The sequence below is a fragment of the Tupaia chinensis genome, unplaced genomic scaffold (genome assembly GCF_000334495.1).
Source record: "Tupaia chinensis unplaced genomic scaffold, TupChi_1.0 Scaffold000652_1, whole genome shotgun sequence".
NCBI classification, from domain to species: Eukaryota; Metazoa; Chordata; class Mammalia; order Scandentia; family Tupaiidae; genus Tupaia; species Tupaia belangeri.
Window position 1 is genome coordinate 1,363,385 of NW_006160173.1, and position 18,217 is coordinate 1,381,601.

An 18,217-nucleotide genomic window follows, 5' to 3' on the forward strand; every position below is an offset into this window, starting at 1 on the left:
TGGGAATCCAGCGACATAGCCATTACGCTAACTGATGGTTCCCTGGCCCGTGGGTATTTTTAAAAATTCTAACCTTGGGGTCAGCAGGTGGCATGATAATTAAGGTGATGGACTCCCACAGTTCTAGTCCCAGACATGGAAGCCTGCTTTCTCCCTTTCCCTTTCTCTCTCTCTGTCCTTCTATGGTCAAATTAAAAATAATAATAACAAATAAAGTTAAATACATAATTTTTAAAAATTAGCAGGTTTATTAAAATAATTATGACCTTATTAAGCATAATCTAATCATTGACTCTCTTCTTTATACTACTTTAATTTTTTATTCTTCTTTTATTCCTGCTCTAGATCAATATGTCTTGATTTTCTATGTGTGTGTATATGTGTATGTGTGTGTGTAGATTACCAATAGTTTTGTCATTTTGGATTGTCAGGTGAAAGGGAAATGACAGTAGCAGACAAACTATTACATGTGTACCAGGGAGTACACAAGAGCTGGCATTGACTTATTCACTGAATCCTCATAGTGAGCGACATAAATCAAAACTCTCCCTGACAGTAGAGAAAGACTGGTAAGTATTGGCAGAAAAAAATGATGGGAGTATGGATTTCAGAGGAAAAGAGGAGATGCCGTCTACGGTGCTGTCCACTGTAACTATAAGGAGCTTGCAAAGATGCTGTTCCATAAAAAAATACTTCTTATAAGTTCTAGGGACCTTTTTCCAATGGAGTTGATGATGGGAATTAAATATATAAGATGGACTAATGAAAAGATTGCTTTACGTAGACCTCTTCTGTAAGTGACATAAACTTTTACGATATGTATTGGTTGCTATTCTCAAGAATGCATGATATTTTTCTTAAAAAGGAAAAATAATGAAGTTTTTACCTTGTCAAAAATGCAATATTTGGAGGCCAGCAGGTGGCATGGTGGATAAGAAGTAGACTACCACATAGAAGACCATGGTTCAAGTCTCAGACACAGCGACTGAAAAATCTGCTAGGTGCATGTTCATACATGCCCAAAATCCTGAGAGGAGAATGAAGGAAAAGGATTTGCTTCATGGCCATCTCTCTGAGGGTGATTTCTCACTTTTCCTCTCTCTGTCTCTGTGTGTCTCCCCAGTGAATCTATGCACCCTATAACAAAAAACTAAAAATAAATAAATAAATAAATTTTAAAAAATAAATAAAATTTTAAAGCAGTACTTGTACAAATATTAATGTAAATTAAACTATCTTGTGGACCTATTATACATAGTACAAAAATATAGTTTAAAAATTCTTGAGAAAGTTACCACTGTGAATAAGACAATCTCTTCCCAAGGTGAAAAATGTTGAAAAAATAGTGTAAAACTATATAGAGGAGGGACCAGCAGTTAGCGTGATGGCTATGTCGCTGGACTCCCACGTAGTCGACCGCGGTTCGAGTCCCGGACCCGGTGGCTTGAACTCACGCTGGGCGCGTGTGCGTGCGTGCCCAAGATCCCGAGAGGAGAATGGAGGAGAAGGGATTGCGGCGTGGCCATCCCCCCTGGGGGGTGATTTCCTGCTTTCTATCTCTCTATCTCTCTCTGTCTGTCTGGCGAGCGCAAGCGCCCTATAGCAAAAACCTCTCACAAAAAAAAAAAAAAAAACTATATAGAGGAGATTTGAGCTGTCAATAAGCATAAAATACTGTGACATTTAAAATATGGGAAAGTCAAATTTATTTGGATGTAATTGTGGATAAAAATTTTCTGCCTCTTTTGGGTATATAGGGGTAAAGAAAATAGAATAATTGTGCCTGACAGGTATCTTGATTCTATTGGCCTGTAGTCAGTTTGAGCAAACTTGCACATAAGTGACTCCAATACCAGGGACCTCAGCGCTCATTTCAAAAACACTCACTTATAGCATATCAGATGAACCACACTTGTATATTTTCTAATGAAAAAAAATACTATGCAATACATTAGAGGTCAAGTGAAAGCATGAGTTAGTTCCAAAATTTTTGGAAAGTTTTCATGGGTTATAATTTTATTCTGTTTTGTCTTATCCTGAGATTCCCATGAAGTCATCTGGAAATCTTACAGGTATTTTATAATCACTCTGTTATCTCAAAAATAAATCTAGTCTTGGGACCAGCAGTTGGTGTAATGGCTATGTCACTGGATTCCCATGTAGTCGACCACAGTTCAAGTCCTGGACCTGATGGCTTAAACTCACTCTGGGTGCATGTGTGTGCATGCCTAAGATCCGGAGAGGAGAATGGAGGAGAAAGGATTGCGGGATGGCCATCCCCACAACCGGGGATTATTTTTCGCTTTCTGTCTCTCTGTCTCTCTCTGTTTCTCTGATGAGTGCACATGCCCTATAGCAACAACCTCTCAGAAAAAAATGACTCTAGTCTCAAACTAACTTCAGTTACCCATTGACTTGGTGCCATAGTTTTTTTTTTTTTTTCTTTTTTTGAGAGATTTTTACTGTAGGGTGCATGCGCTCACCAGACAGACAGAGAGAGACATAGAGACAGAAAGCGAGAAATCACCCCCCAGGGGGGATGGTCACGCTGCAATCCCTTCTCCTCCATTCTCCTCTCGGGATCTTGGGCACGCACGCACACGCGCCCGGGGTGAGTTTTAAGGCACCGGGTCTGGGACACGAACCGCGGTCGACTACGTGGGAGTCCAGTGACATTGCCATTACGCTAACTGCTGGTTCCCGGTGCCATAGTTTTGACTGAGGCCATATGCCTCAAATTAATGTAGAATCAGTCTGATTTATGGTAGTTTTCTGCCATAGCAATCAACATTGTGCTTATTTTCTATTACACTCACAGAGATAATGCCAAACAAAATAGCTACTAAAAAGTGGGAAGAAATGCATACGAAATACATTTTATTTGTTGCTTCAGTTCATAGTCTATTGTTTTTTCATTGAACCCTATGTATACCTGATTGAAAGAGTGAGTCTGAGATCAATATCACACCTTATGATCCTTTTTTTCAACAATCATAGCTTAGTGTTTCGAATGTGACCTACTGGCCTAGGAAAATTATTTAATTGCTACTCAACGACTAATACAATTACCTCATTTGGAAAGTTGAACTAAATAGCGCTAACATACTGATTGAGTAAATTATAGTTAAAATCTCATTACTGAAAAAAAATACCACAGTGAAGGTCTAAGAATTTCTTTTGCTAAAACTCTCACCTTTGCCCTGGATCACACTTTTCAGAAGCTTATTATGTGGGCATTTGTTAACAATAAATTTTCCTTCTTTTCCCCCTTTTTTGAGCTAGTTTGACAGGCGTGCCCTAAAAACAAATGCATTCTAATAAAAACAGTCAACTCTTGGCATAATTTTAACTGTAAAATTAGACTATTCTAGTTTATTATTTATACTATCTTAAGCGCTATACACATTAAATTTATTGAATTGGGATTTAAACATCAAGAGCAGTAAGGCCTATAAGCACTTGTATTCTTGGGAATGAAAAATAACAAAATATATCATTTTATTGGGTTGTTGAAAAGTCAGAACACATTTTTGCATAAAAAGACATCTGAAAAAAATATTTCATAACTTTCCCAAGGACTAAATATATAGGTTTATATGTAAATTTACCAGTGTTTGTGTGTGTGTGTGTGTGTGTGTGTGTGTGTGTTTAATGTTTTTATGCTCTGCTCTCTAGTCTTACTGTATCTTAATACAGTAGGAACTTCTCATTGCTAGTGTAATACAGGATGCTGGCAATCCCTAGAATGCTATAGGTAGAGTTACATCAGCGAGAGTAATCTCGAATAAATTGCCTAAGGACATCAAGGCTTTAAGACACCAAAATTCATTACTTACCCAAGGAATAAATATATATGTATATATATATATTTACCTGTGTGTGTGTGTGTGTGTGTGTGTGTGTGTGTGTGTGTTTAATGTTTTTATGCTCTGCTCTCTAGTCTTACTGTATCTTAATACAGTAGGAACTTCTCATTGCTAGTGTAATACAGGATGCTGGCAATCCCTAGAATGCTATAGGTAGAGTTACATCAGCGAGAGTAATCTCGAATAAATTGCCTAAGGACATCAAGGCTTTAAGACACCAAATAGCTGGTGCACTAAATTACTGTGATAACAGTGATGACTATAAATTCACTAGATTCTTCTAACTATACAGGAAAATTAATAACAATCATAAAATGACACATTCAGGGCTTAAAATACTTCATTGAAGGCACAAGCAGAGACCACTCTTCTACGGTTTCGCTGAAAGCATATTTTATCTCTAATGACAAAACAACGAGCATTTCCCAAATCAGAACCAAAGTTTGATTCTGAATTACAAAATTACAAATAAGTTAAATCCAGTCATTTTCCTGGTCTTTTATTGATCAGGAAATGGTAATAACCTAAAGATTGTTCTGAGACATTTGGAGGATTTGGGTGAATCACTACAGATGGTATCCAAGTTACCATAGTTCTACTTATAATTTTTAAATTTTTCCAGTACTGTGAACGTGATGTGCATTCAGTAGAAACCATACTTTGAACTTTGAATTTTGAACTTTTCCTGGGCTAATGATATATGGTATACCCCCTGTCACTACTCTGGACATTGGCAGGGAGCCACAACTCCCAATCAGCTATGTGATCATGAGGGTAAACTACTGATGCTCTACAATGTACACTAGAGTTTTCAGTAAGTTAAATAAGATATTTAACACTTTATTATAACACAGATTTTGTTTTAGACATTTTTGCCCAATTGTAGACTCACGTAAGTGTTCTGAGCACATTTAAGGAAAGAGAGGCTAAGCTATAATACTTGGTAGGTTAGAAGTAGTACATGAATTTTCAACATGTATATTTTTTAACTTACAGTGGGCTTAAGTCAAGGAGTGTAAGTACGTCAAATATCCAAATCTTATTGATCCTCCTTTACCAGTTTCTTTTTTCTATCCAAGGAAGATACAATCCTTTCATTTGAAGATCCTATACTCCTCATCTGAAGCAATCACTGTTCTTCACACATCCATTTTAGCTCCTCTTACTTTCAGAAAAGGAATTAGAATCAGATTTCAACATTCCTCAAGGGAATGAGTCCAAAATCTGAACTTGAAGGGGACCGCATCTGCACCAAAAGAACAAGGTTATAACATTCAGACTTTGGGGGATATGTGTGGAAATCAGGTCTTAAGGTATGAAAAAAAAATGTGATGAAAGAAAAATAAATTTATAATGTAATTATATGCATATACTCCTAGAGATCATGGCATAGATGTGTTATTGGTTTATTGTTGGAGCACCTAAATTGTATATCATATGTTAAATAAATTTGATATGCTTCAACTTTATTGATATAATTTCTATGAATAAATGGCACAGCTGAAAATATAGGGGTATTGACGTGGATTTCTCATTTGTGTTATCACTAGAAAGTTCTTCAGAGTGCAGTTATGTCACTAAAATATTGAAAATTTATTTGTAAGAGATATACAAGTATTGTTGAAGTGTTTTGCATTAGATGTGTTCTTGTGGGGGATAACAAACAGAGAATCAAATCTATGACATGAGTGGGATCCCAGTGTCCCAGAGTAGGAGAAGCCACATCACAGCATTTAAGACCCCATATCTAGTACGGTTACTGAAATGGGCCACAGTGCTGGGACCACAACATAAATAGTTTTCATGTTAGGTATGTTTCATAGCAGCAAACTGATCATGAGGACTCAGAAATAAAGGAACATCTCACTGAAGCATTGTATCATATTTGGAAAAAGAAAAAACAAAAATCCATCTCTAATCAGAGACCTAATTTGAGATACCATTTTGGAGAGGTAACAAAAAAAGGTATACTGCTCATAAAAACATGTCAGTTTGCCAGTTTTGCACATCAAAATGAAATTGAAGTGCTAGCTTCTCTTCTGTTTGGCCTTCTGATCCAATAAATCTAATAGATTTATTTATACACAATGCCTGCACAAATAGGTCTACCATACACACTCTTTAACAATTCATGCTAAAGGAAAAAAAGAAAACAGGAAAATTTCTAGGATTTGGGAATAAAACCATAACAACTCTCACTTTTTTTTTTGGAGAGGTTTTTGCCATAGGGCATGTGTGCTCTCTAGAAAGACAGAGAGACAGAATGCGAGAAATCACCCCCTAGGGAGGATGGTCATGCCGCAATCCCTTTTCCTCCACTCTCCTCTCAAGATCTTGGGCACACATGCATTGTGCCTGGCGTGAGTTTAAGCCACTGGGTCCGGGACTCGAACCGCAGTCTACTACATGGGTGTCCAGTGACATAACCATTATGCCAACTACTGGCCCCACAACTCTTACTATTGAAAAAGGGCTCCAATTTCCTTTTTAATAGAGTAGAGATAGACCAGAGTTGGAGGTTTACAGATACCGATACAACAAATAAGATACATGACAAAATTCTTCAAACTCCCATGAGACCTACTTCCACTGACTGTCCAACTATTTTTCCATCTGTATCTATGCTCTTCTAGGGAGTTTGATAAAAAACAATTGACTAGGGAAGATAAAAATTTCTAATCTGAAAGAAATTGGCTCACTTGATTGTAGAGGCTGCTATGGATTGCAGTTTTGTAACCTATCCCCACCAAATTCTTAAATTGAAACTTTAACCTCTGGTATGTTAATGTTGGGAGACTGGGTCTTTGGAAGGTAATTAAAGTTAGTTTAGGTCACGAGGGAGGTGTCCCCATGATGGGATAAATATCCTTATATGAAATGGAGAAGACAGAAAGCCTTTTTTTCCCCATCACTCTCCTTTTCCCTTTATGCACGCATGCACCAAAGAAGACCATTTGAGGAAATAAAACCTAGAAGAGGTCTATTGCCAGAACCCAACCATGCTTGAACCCTTTATCTTGAACTTGTAGCATCCAAAATCATGAGAAATAATTATTTATTGTTTAAACTCCCCATACTATGATATTCTGTAATAGTAGTCCAAACTGACTGGGACAGAGGCTGAAAGGCTAAATATGTAGTCAGCAAGCTAGAGAACAAGTAGAGAGATGGGTGTAAGTTCTAGTCTTCCACAGTGAGAGTAGGCAGGCTCAAGATCAAAGAAGAGCTGAGATTTCAGTTCAGTCCAAAGACAGCAAAAGATGGATGTCCCAACATAAATAAGCAAGATGAGTTTCTTCTTAACTCCTCAAAGTGGCATTCTATTTTATTTTGCTCAGGCCTTCAACTGATTAGAGGAAGGTGCATTGAGGAGGGCAATCTTGACTCTCTGTGTCTCTCTGGTGATTAGTTGTGCTTTCTGGAGAATTTTAAAAATAAATGGGTAGTATATAAATAAACCTCTGAAGTTCAGTGTCAGCCCCAACCAGCTGTGGCCTTAGAGCACTTCTGAAATACAGAGGTCCTCACAGTAGATATGTCCTTCTGAGTTGCCAGAGTAGACTTGTCATCCTCTGTCCCATAGTGGATCCTCAAACATTCCTGTACCTAAGGTCCAGCTGATCTAATCCGCAGACTGAGAACAGTTCTGCTTGCTTGGATATCTGAAGGGGGGTACATCTAGTACTGACCTTGAAGGCTGATTCCCACCATGAATCTTGAAATTACTTAATCCCATCATGAATTTTGAAATGACCTTGTAAATTAACTCCAGTCCTTCTCAACGGCAATCTGAGAGCCTGCCTCCACACTCAAGAAACCACTAGGAAACATGTCTGTCCTTAACCCTGGAGATGGGTCTGAAGATCCTGAGACTCTGTAAAACTTTGAACCTTTATTTCAGTCCATCTTATCCATGAACCTGGGCAATATGACTAGGCCAGGAATTCATCTAGTGATCCAAAGGGACTCCTCCCAGAAACCTGGAGAAAGCCACCCACATTCAGCCCATGTGATAAGAGATTCACTGTTTATAAACCCTGAAGCAACCCTCATCCCAATGTCAGGCCCACAGACTTAGTTCCTGGAATTTAGTCTAGTACACATAGGACAAGATAGAAACCAGTCATGAGAGCCTGCCAACCATAAATTAATTCAAAGTAAGTATCTTAAAGAAACTCAGTGACATGTAAATAAATATGGATAAACAGCCAAATAAAGTTAGGAAAACAAGCACAAAAAAATTAGAAGATTTATAATGAAATAGAAACCATAAAAAGAATTAAACAGAAATTCTCAAGCTTAGAAAACGATGACAGAACTAAAAAACTCAATAGACAGTTCCAACGGCAGGCTTTATCATACAGAAGAAAGGATTAACAAAATCAAAGATAGGTCCTTTCAAACCATCTAAATAGAGGAACTAAAGGGAAAAAAGGTAAAATAGCATGAAGAAAGCATAACAGGCCCATGAAACAAAATCAAATGTACAAATATATGAATTATGAGTTACCAGAGGGTAAAAAGAAAGGAAACAGAAAGAAAGCTTATTTAAAGAAATACTTAAAAGTTTCCAAATTTTGGGAATTACTTGGACATATTGATTTAGGAAGCTCATTGTATAAGTGTAGATTTTCTGTATGTGATTGAAATTAAGGTGCAATCAGCTTAAATCAGGATATTATAACCTTAGAATGTTTTATGTAAGCTACACAGTAATCACAAAGATTAAACCTCTAAATTTGATATATAAATATACAGAAAAAGGGTTCAATGTGTTCCATTACAAAACAAAACTAAACTAAAAACCAAAGAACAAAGAAAGACAACCTTTGAGGAAAAGCACAAAAAACCTCAAAACATTTTGGAAAAAGGTAACAAAATGTTGGGACCAGCATATGGCGGAATGGTTACATTGCTAGACTCCAATGTAGTCCAATGACCGTGGTTTAAGTTCTGGACCCAATGGTTTGAAACTCACACCAGGCGAGTGTGCATGAGTGCCCAAGATCCCAAGAGAAAAATGGAGGAGAAGGGACTGTGGCATAGCCTTTCCTCTTGGGAGATGACTTCTCGCTTTTTGTCTGTCTCTCTGATGAGCACATATGCCTTATAGCAAAAAATTCTCACTCAAATAAATAAATAAATAAATACCAGTAGTAAGTTCTTAGTTATCTTTGATTACTTTAAATTTAAATGGATTAAACTCATCAATCATACAAAAGCTGAATGAATCAGGAAACAAGATCCAACAAAATGCTACCTACAAGAGACTCACATTAGCCATAAGTACAAATCTTGATTGAATGAAGAAATGGAAAAAGATACTCCATTCCACATAACAAGAATCATAAGATATCAATAAAGGCTATGCTTATCTCAGACAAGGTGGACTTTAAGTAAAAATGGCAGAAATTAAGAATGTCATATGTCGATAAGAGTCAATTCATCAAGAAGATACAAGTTTAAATATAAGCGCACCTAAAAATATAAAGTAAATATTATATCAGTATTTTGGGATAAAATGTAGTATAATAATAGTAGGGAACTTCAATACTTTACATTCAGCAATGAGTAGATCATCCAGACAGAATCAACAGGAAAACAGTGGAAATGAACACCAATTTATAATGAATGGACCTAATAGACATATACAGAACATTCAAACAGTATTTTTCTCAAGCACACATGAAACATGCTTCAGGATAGATTATATGTTATGCTACAAAACAAATCTTAACATTTAAGGAAACTAAAATTATATTCATATCTTTTCTGGCTATGATGGAATGAAACTAACAATCAGTAACAATGTTGAAAATTTCACAAAAAACATGGAAATTAAACAGCATCCTTCCAATGGGATAAAACAGGAATGAGCAGGAAAATAAGAAAAAATCTTTAGATATAGAAAAGTTGAAACACAACATATCCCAAATTTCTGGGATGTTATGAGAATAGTTCTAAAAGGGAAGTTTATAGCAATAAATGCTTACATTAGAAAAAAAAAAAAGCCAGTAGAAGAAAGGTATAATAAAGATGAGAGCAGAAAGAAATAAAATATAGACTAGAAAAATAATGGAAAAGATCAACAACTAAGAGTTCATTTTTTGAAAAAACTTTTAAAATTTGACAGCAGCCAGTAGATGACATAGTAGTTACATTACTAGACTCCCACATAGTCGACCACATTTCAAGTCCCAGACCTGGTGGCTTAAAAATTAAGCAGGGTGCATGTGAATGCATTCCCAAGACCTCAGGAGAAGAATGGAGGAGAAAAAATTGTGGCGTGGCTACCCTCCCACCCCAAGGGTGGTGATGATTTCTCACTTTCTGCCTCACTGTCTCTCTTTCTCTCTCTCTCTCTCTCTGTCTGTCTGGTAAAAGCACACACCCTAAGGCAAAAACCTCTTTAAAAAAATTGACAAACGTTTAGCCATACAAGACAAAAGGCTCAAATAAAAAAATAATCAGAAATAAAAAAGGAGATATGACAACTGAAACCAAAAAATCACACAGGATCATAACTGACTGCTATGAATGATTATAGGCCTATAAATTGGATCATATAGAAGAAATAAATAAATTACTGGAAACATGAAACCGATCAAGACAAAATGCAAAAAGAAACCAAATATTTGAACAGACCAATAACAAGTAGTGAGACTGAACTAATAATAAAAAATCTTCACACCATAAAGACCAGTATCGGATAGCTCTATAGCAGAATTTTGGCAAACATTTAAAAAATACCAACTCTTCATGAACTTCTCCAAAATATTGAAGAGAGAATACACCCATATTTGTTTTATAAAGCCAGCATTATCCCTGACACCGAAACCAAAAAAAAAAAAAAAAAAATGGCACTAACAAAAAGACTATGGGTCAATACCTCTGAAAAATATAGATGCAAAATAATTCAACAACAGACTAGCAAATTGAATAAACAGCCCAGGGAAAAGTTGATTCCAGTCCAGCCATGGTGGCAGAGGTAGAAAGGCACCACTGTGTGATGCTAGAGCCATATGGAAAGGCCTCAAGTTTAGATGACTGGTTGACCCAAACGTTACTGGAGTGCCTGTAGGCATGCCGATATGTCATCATCATCTCTAACTCTTGGGGTGGTGTAGGAAATTGTGGTGTGGTAACACGCAGTTGAAGGTATCTGTCTCTCTTTCTTTTTCTTTCTCTCTAATTAAATAAATAAATAGAACTTTAAAAAATAAAAAAAATCATTTGATTCATCATGACCAAGTAGGGTTTACCCCTGAAATGGAAGGATGACTCAATACATGCAAATCCATAAGTATTATGCACCATAATAACAGCATGAAGGACAAAAATCATATGCTCTTCTCAATAGATGCAGAAAAATGTATTTGACAAAATTCAATAGCATTTAATGATAAAACCTCTGGACAAATTATGCATAGAAGAGCAAAAAAGACAAGATATGAGACGTCCACACCTAACATGATATTCAGTGTTAAAAAGGTTAAAATTTTTCCTTTAAGATGAAAAACAAAGCAAGAATACCCACTCTTACCATTTCTATTCAATTTAGTACCAGATATACTACCTGAAGCAGTCAGACAAAAATAAAACAATAAATAAATAAATAAATAAATAAATAAATAAATAAATAAAGGCTATCCCAAAAGGAAAAGACAAGGTGAAATCATTTATGAATTAATAAATTCACTAAAACTTCAGGATCAATAGCATTTCTTTGTACTAACAGCAAACTATCTGAAAAGAAATTAAGAATTCATGCCCCCCGCAGTGGCAGAGTTATAATGGTTTGCTCTGTGATACCAAGGTCATGTAAGAAGGTCCTAGGTTCATATACCAAGGTCTCCCTGTGCACACAAGGCAAACTTTGCATGAAAGCACAAAAGATCTCTGACTGCCAAAGCAATCTTGAGCAAAAAGAACAGGAGACATCAGGCTTCAATATCTATTACTTCAAAATCTAGTACAAAGTTACAGGAATCAAAACAACATAAAACAGATACATCGACCAAGGGCAATAGAGTAGAGCCCAGAAATAAAGTCATGCATTTATGATCAACTGATTTTTTTATAAAGGCACTAAGAACACACAATAGAGAAAAGATAGCATCCTCAATAGATGGTGTTGGAAAAACATGAAGAAGAATGAAATTGAATCTTCATTTTATACCATATAAAAAATCAACTAAAATGAATTAAAGACTTAAACATGGGCCAGCAGATGGCATGGAGGGTAAGGCAGTTGAATCCCATGTGGCCAACAAGCCATTTGAGTCCTAGATCTGGATGCTTGAATACATACTGGGTACATGTGCATATATGCTCACAGTCCTGAAAGAAGAATGGAAGAGAAGGGATTGTGGTGTGGCCATCCCTCTAGGGAGTAATTTTTCACTTTCTCTCTCTCTGTCTATCTCTCCTTGGAATACTCACATACCCTATAAGTAACAATAAAAAAAAAAAAAAAACTTAAATGAAGATTTAATATAAGACCCGACATTGTAAAATTACTGAAAGAAAAAAATAGGGGAAATATTCCATGATATTGGTCTGTGAAATGCAACTCCAAAACACAGACACAAAACAAAATATAATCAAATGAGATCTCACCAAATTAAAAAGCTTTCTAATGACAAAGGTGATAATCAACAGAGTGAAGAGGTAATCCACAGATTGGGCAAAAATATTTGCTAACCATACAGCTGATAACAGGCTAATATGAAAAATATATAAGGAACTCAAACAACTCACTAGGAAAAAAGTGAAGAACTCAATTTAAAAATGGACAAAGGACTTAAACATAGACTTTTTTTTTTGGAGATGTTTTTTGCTATAGGGCATGTGCACTTGAGAGAGAGACATAGAGAGAGACATAGAGACAGAAATAGAGAGAGACATAGAGACAGAAAGCGAGAAATCAACCCCCCAGGGGGGATGGTCACGCTGCAATCCCTTCTCCTCTTGGGATCTTGGGCACGCACGTACACGCGCCCGGCTTGAGTTTTAAGCCACCGGGTCTGGGACATGAACCGCGGTCGACTACGTGGGAGTCCAGTGACATAGCCATTACGCTAACTGCTGGTTCCCAAAAATAGACATTTATTGAAATAAGACAAACAATTAGCCAAAGTGCTCATCATCACTAATAGTTAGAGAAATACAAGTTAGAGCCACAATCTTACACATGTTACAAAGACAATCAGGAAAAAGACAAAAGATAACAACTGTGTAGAGGGTATAGGGAAACAGGAACTCTTGTGCATGGTGGTAGGAATGTAAATTAATACCTCCATTATGAATAACAATGGGGTGTTTCCTCCTAAATTTAATATAGAACAACTATATGATCTAACAATCCCACTTCTGTGTATATATCCAAAGGAACTGAAATCAGTATCTCAAAGTATTTGCACTCTTAGGTTATTTACAATATTAGTCATGATAGCTACTATATGAAAGCAACCAAAGTTGTAGTCATCCATCTAGAGATGACGACATAAAGAAATGTAGTATATATACCCAATGAAATACTAGTCAATCTTTAAAAGAAGAAAATTTTGTGACAGAGTGAATGAAATTGGGTGACATTATGTTAAATGAAATAAGGCAGGCATAGAAAGATTATTGCACAATCTCACTTTAATGTAGAATCTAAAAAAATTAAAACTCATAGAAGCTGAGAGTAGAGGGGCCAGGAGGTGGTTTGGTGGTTAAGGCACGAGACTTCCTCATGGCCAACCGCAGTTTGAGGTGCAGATCTAGCAACTTGCTTTCTCACTTTCCCTCTCTCCCTCCCTGTCTCTCTCTGGTAAATGCACATGCCCTATAGCAAATTAAAATAATAATGGTAAATAAAATTAAATAAGTCTTTTAAAAAATAAAAAAAGTAGAATGGAGACTACTGAAGTCTGGAGGTAAAGGGGACTCGGGGAAAGTTTAACAAAAGATATAAAATTTGGAAGCGAGCAGGTAGTATGGATGTTAAGGCCATGGATTCCCACATGGCCAACCATGGTTCAAGTCCTGGTCCTGCAGCATGAATGTTTCACAGGGTGTTTGTATACCCTTGCCCCAAATCCTAATAGAACGGAGGAGAAGGAATTGCAACATGGCCACTCCAAGGGGATGTTTTCTTACTTTTTCTCTCTCCAGAGAGCACATGCACCCTATGGCATAAACCTTAAAAAACATTTTCCTTAAAGTTACAAAATTTCAGTTAGACTGGGACAAATTTTAGTGAAGCACTGCACAGGACTACAGAAATTTGCATATTTCTTTAATTGTTTTTCAATTTTATCAATTGCCTTTCCACTTTCCTCATAACTTTATATATGTAAAGTTGGTTGATAAAGATGACCTATTAATCAGTCCGTATAGGATTAAATACGTGGACTTGTGATTGACCTAATAAAGTAATAAACATCATCTAGTGTTCCTCATTGTTAATGATTGGAATTGGGAAAAGAGAGCAAAAACGTTGTAGCTAATCACATCATGTTAAGCAGCCATGTGAAGTTGCTGCCGCTGTTGTTTGAGAGATAAACATGAGTGGAAGGCTATGTATTGCAGCTGAGGAACCAAAGCAGAGACTGTGCTAGATTGATTGTTGGTGCTCAGAATCATTCTCTCTCCCTTCTGCGCTCTTTCCTTATCTTAGAAGCTGATGTCTGGGAAATAAGTTTCCCAGAAAGCTTTGTGGCAGAGCTTTGGTCATGTTGTAATAACATGAGTGATTCCAGTTAGATCTGGACCAGAACTGAAGCACAGCTATTATTCTTTTTCTCGCAACAGCAGGCAGACACATAGATGTGGTGGATGTGAAATTTTTAGTGTCCACCGGGCTATTGCCCCTAAGAATCACTCGCTTTGGTGCTGCAGCCAGCACTGCAGTAACCATCAGCAGTGATTTCCTGTACCTTTTGAACTGGGTTGGAAATAGCAGCTTCATAATTCCACAGAAACTAGCAACAAACCTGAGATCTATTGGTAGCTTTCTCTGACCTTTACTCCTCAGTCTTTTCAACAAACTTGTACTCATTCAGTTTCCTGCATTAAACTCTGTACTGTGATCAGTGTTTAAATAGGTTTATATTATTCTGAATCATCAATGATAAATATATCATTTTAGTGTCCTGGTGGAAAGACATGTAATGTAATACTCCATATAAAATAATACTCTGCTTATTAAAATTACCATACATACAACAAAATAGTTTCTGATATGTTTATTAAAGGGTTCTTATTATCAATAACCAATTAATAGCAGTAAATAAAAAACATATATAAAAAGCAATAAGAAAAAGGAATTAAGAAACAACATTGGAGAATTACATGTGAACATTGTTATCTCCTATTAATTGTGTGAAAAAGTTTAACCAAAACAAAAATTCATCAAAGGGAGAGAGAGAAAGAGTCATAACAAACATATAACAATATAGTAAGACAATATGTTCAGGAGAGGAGCAGCAACATTTCACCACAAAAAAAGCAACACATACACCTACTAGATACAAAGATGTTTCTCGTCGTTGTTGTTGAGAGAGATTTTCGCTCATAGGGTGCAAGCACTCACCAGAGAGACAGAGACAGAGAGACAGAAAGCAAGAAATCATCCCCCAGGGGGGATGTCCGTGCCACAATCCTTTCTCTTTCATTTTCCTCTCAGAATTTTGGGCGCTCACACACACACACACGCACACACACACATGCTCCTGGTGTGAGTTTTAATCGCCAAGTTCAGGACTCAAATACAGCCAACTATGTAGGAGTCCAGCAATGTAACCATTATGCCATCTGCTGGATTCAATCACTACCTTTATAAAAAGCAATACCAACTCAGGGGGAAAAAATGGCCAATCAAAAAAAGAAAGAATGAAGGAAACTGTACCATAGAGTACATAGAGAAAAGATTTAAAAAATAATTAAGAAAAAGGAAATCAAATTAAAATAATGAATAGTTACTGATCAAAAAGACAAAAATCGAAGATATGACATATGTAGTGTTGAGTTTTTTAAAGAGAAAATCAAAGTACCGGTGCACAAACGCACTGAAACATATCTAGTATAACAACTAGATTTAAAAGGAAAGAATATGTTTGGCTTCTAGGTGAAAACAATTATGTCACTTATATGGAAAGGGAAATCAGATAGGCAGATTAAAAATGAAAGATTAGGTAATCAATTTGGCTGCTATACCCATTGCCAGAAGACAACAGATCAACACCTACAAAAAGACTCAAAGGAGAAAATATGATTCAAGGATCTCATAGCCAGCAAAGTTGTCTTCCAAATATAAAGGATACAGATGAAACAGTATTGAATGTAAAATAGTAGCATATATTTTATGTATGAAGCCTTCTTGAAGAAAAGCAACAGTCAGCTAAGAAGTGACTGGTAAAATCCTGGAAAAAAACTGGTAACAAGAATTTATAATATATAATGGGAGATCTAACATAAAAACCAAGGCAAGAATAAGAATAATACAATGAGATACAAATGTTATGTATCATAATAACATAAAATGGAATCAAGTGAAAACAACGAAAAAAGAAATATTTTGTTATGGGAAAATTCCTTATTGCCCGATGTGTAATAGCTTTCATTCAAAGGGCATCTTTTAAAGTGACAAGTTTGGTGACAAAAGTAGACAAATTTCATACAAAGATAAACACAGGGAGGATAATACTATTGATTAAAATTGAGTGGTAGAGAAAAAGAGAATATAGGATAAATAGGATACTTTTTTGTTGTTTATAATGTGAAACTACAAAAAAAATGACTATTTTTAAAGTCTTCTGGAATGTGTGTGTATATATGTGTGTGTATATATAAATATATACACATAAACACAAATATAATATATACAAAGACTGTATAGCATCTCACATTACAACCAAGGAGGAGGAGAACAAAATAATTCTATTAAGTATAATTTATTTTGCTTAGGCTTTGATAAATGCTAGGAAATGGCTCAACATGGCATTCACATGCCCAGATTTATAGAGTTTTCTTTGCTGCAGATACAGCTAAATGGATCCCCATCTAAGTGCAGTATTTGATGCTAAATTGTTAAATATAATACAAATAGATATTGAAGGCAAATGTGAAATAACACATTTGAGGAATTAAAAATATTCTTATATATATATTCTTAATAATATTCTCTCTAAAATGAACAAATTAATAAGTTCTTTAGCATTACCTTAAAGAAGATCTGGGTTAAGAAGGGACAGGGAGGGCAATCAGTCATATATAATCATTAAAAGGAAGTGAGAGGTGGGAAAGAATGGGGGTATGATTTTTATTTTAATTATTTAGTGTACCTGCTTATAGAGCCTATTGTCTTTTCAGCAGGGTAAGATAAACCAGGATAATGGCTGCTCTGCAAAGAGTTTTATACTTCTTTTCAAATTTTATTTTATTATTTTATTATTATTCTGTTATTACCATAGGGCACATGCACTCCCTGGAGATGAAAGAGACAGAAAGAGGTAAATTGAGAAATCACTGCCACCTCCGGGGATGACCACACCTCAATCCTCTCTCCTCCATTTTCCTTGTGGGATTTTGGGCATGCACGCATACACACCTGACATGATTTTAAACCATCAGGTCTAGGACTTGAATCACAATCAATATGGTAGTCCAGTGCATTACCCACTACACCACGTGCTGGCTCAGTTTTGTGTTTTATTGATAGTTCATTGCATTAGCCCTAGTGCCTGTCAAACTGTATCTCCCATGTGGTAAGTACTTGTTCATAGATCCTGAATAAAGATCATGTTGGTGAAGTGCACGGATAGCTCATTACTAAACAGCATTGTTGCCAGAGTAAAAAGAAAAGAACATCAAATTTAAAATAGTGTTTCTGATCATTTTTACTTTCAAGTGAAACAGACAGGTAGGTGTGGAATTAACATGGAAAACAATTTTACTAAGTTACATATGTAGTCATAAATAAGGGAATAAAATCTAATCATTGTATATAAATGTGGTAAAAATGTGTATGATAATGAGCACTATTTCACCTAACAGAGTGAAGAAAATAGTTGCCTTTTTTTGTACAACATATTGTTTATCATAGTCAAAAGTTGGAGAATTATCTACACTTTTTCTCATTTTTTTTAGGCTCTTGATAGCTATTGCTAAGTTGCCTATTAATCTATTTATATTCCTCTAGGGAGTAAGTGAGAGTGCCTAACTCCTCACAGCATTCCCAGGGCAAACTATAAATTGTTGTATATTTTTTAAAATCACTTAGTTGATACAGTTAAGTAACTGATATCTATAGTCATCCATCAATTACAAGCAAGTCACAAGCTCAGTTCCCTGAACTCCATAGC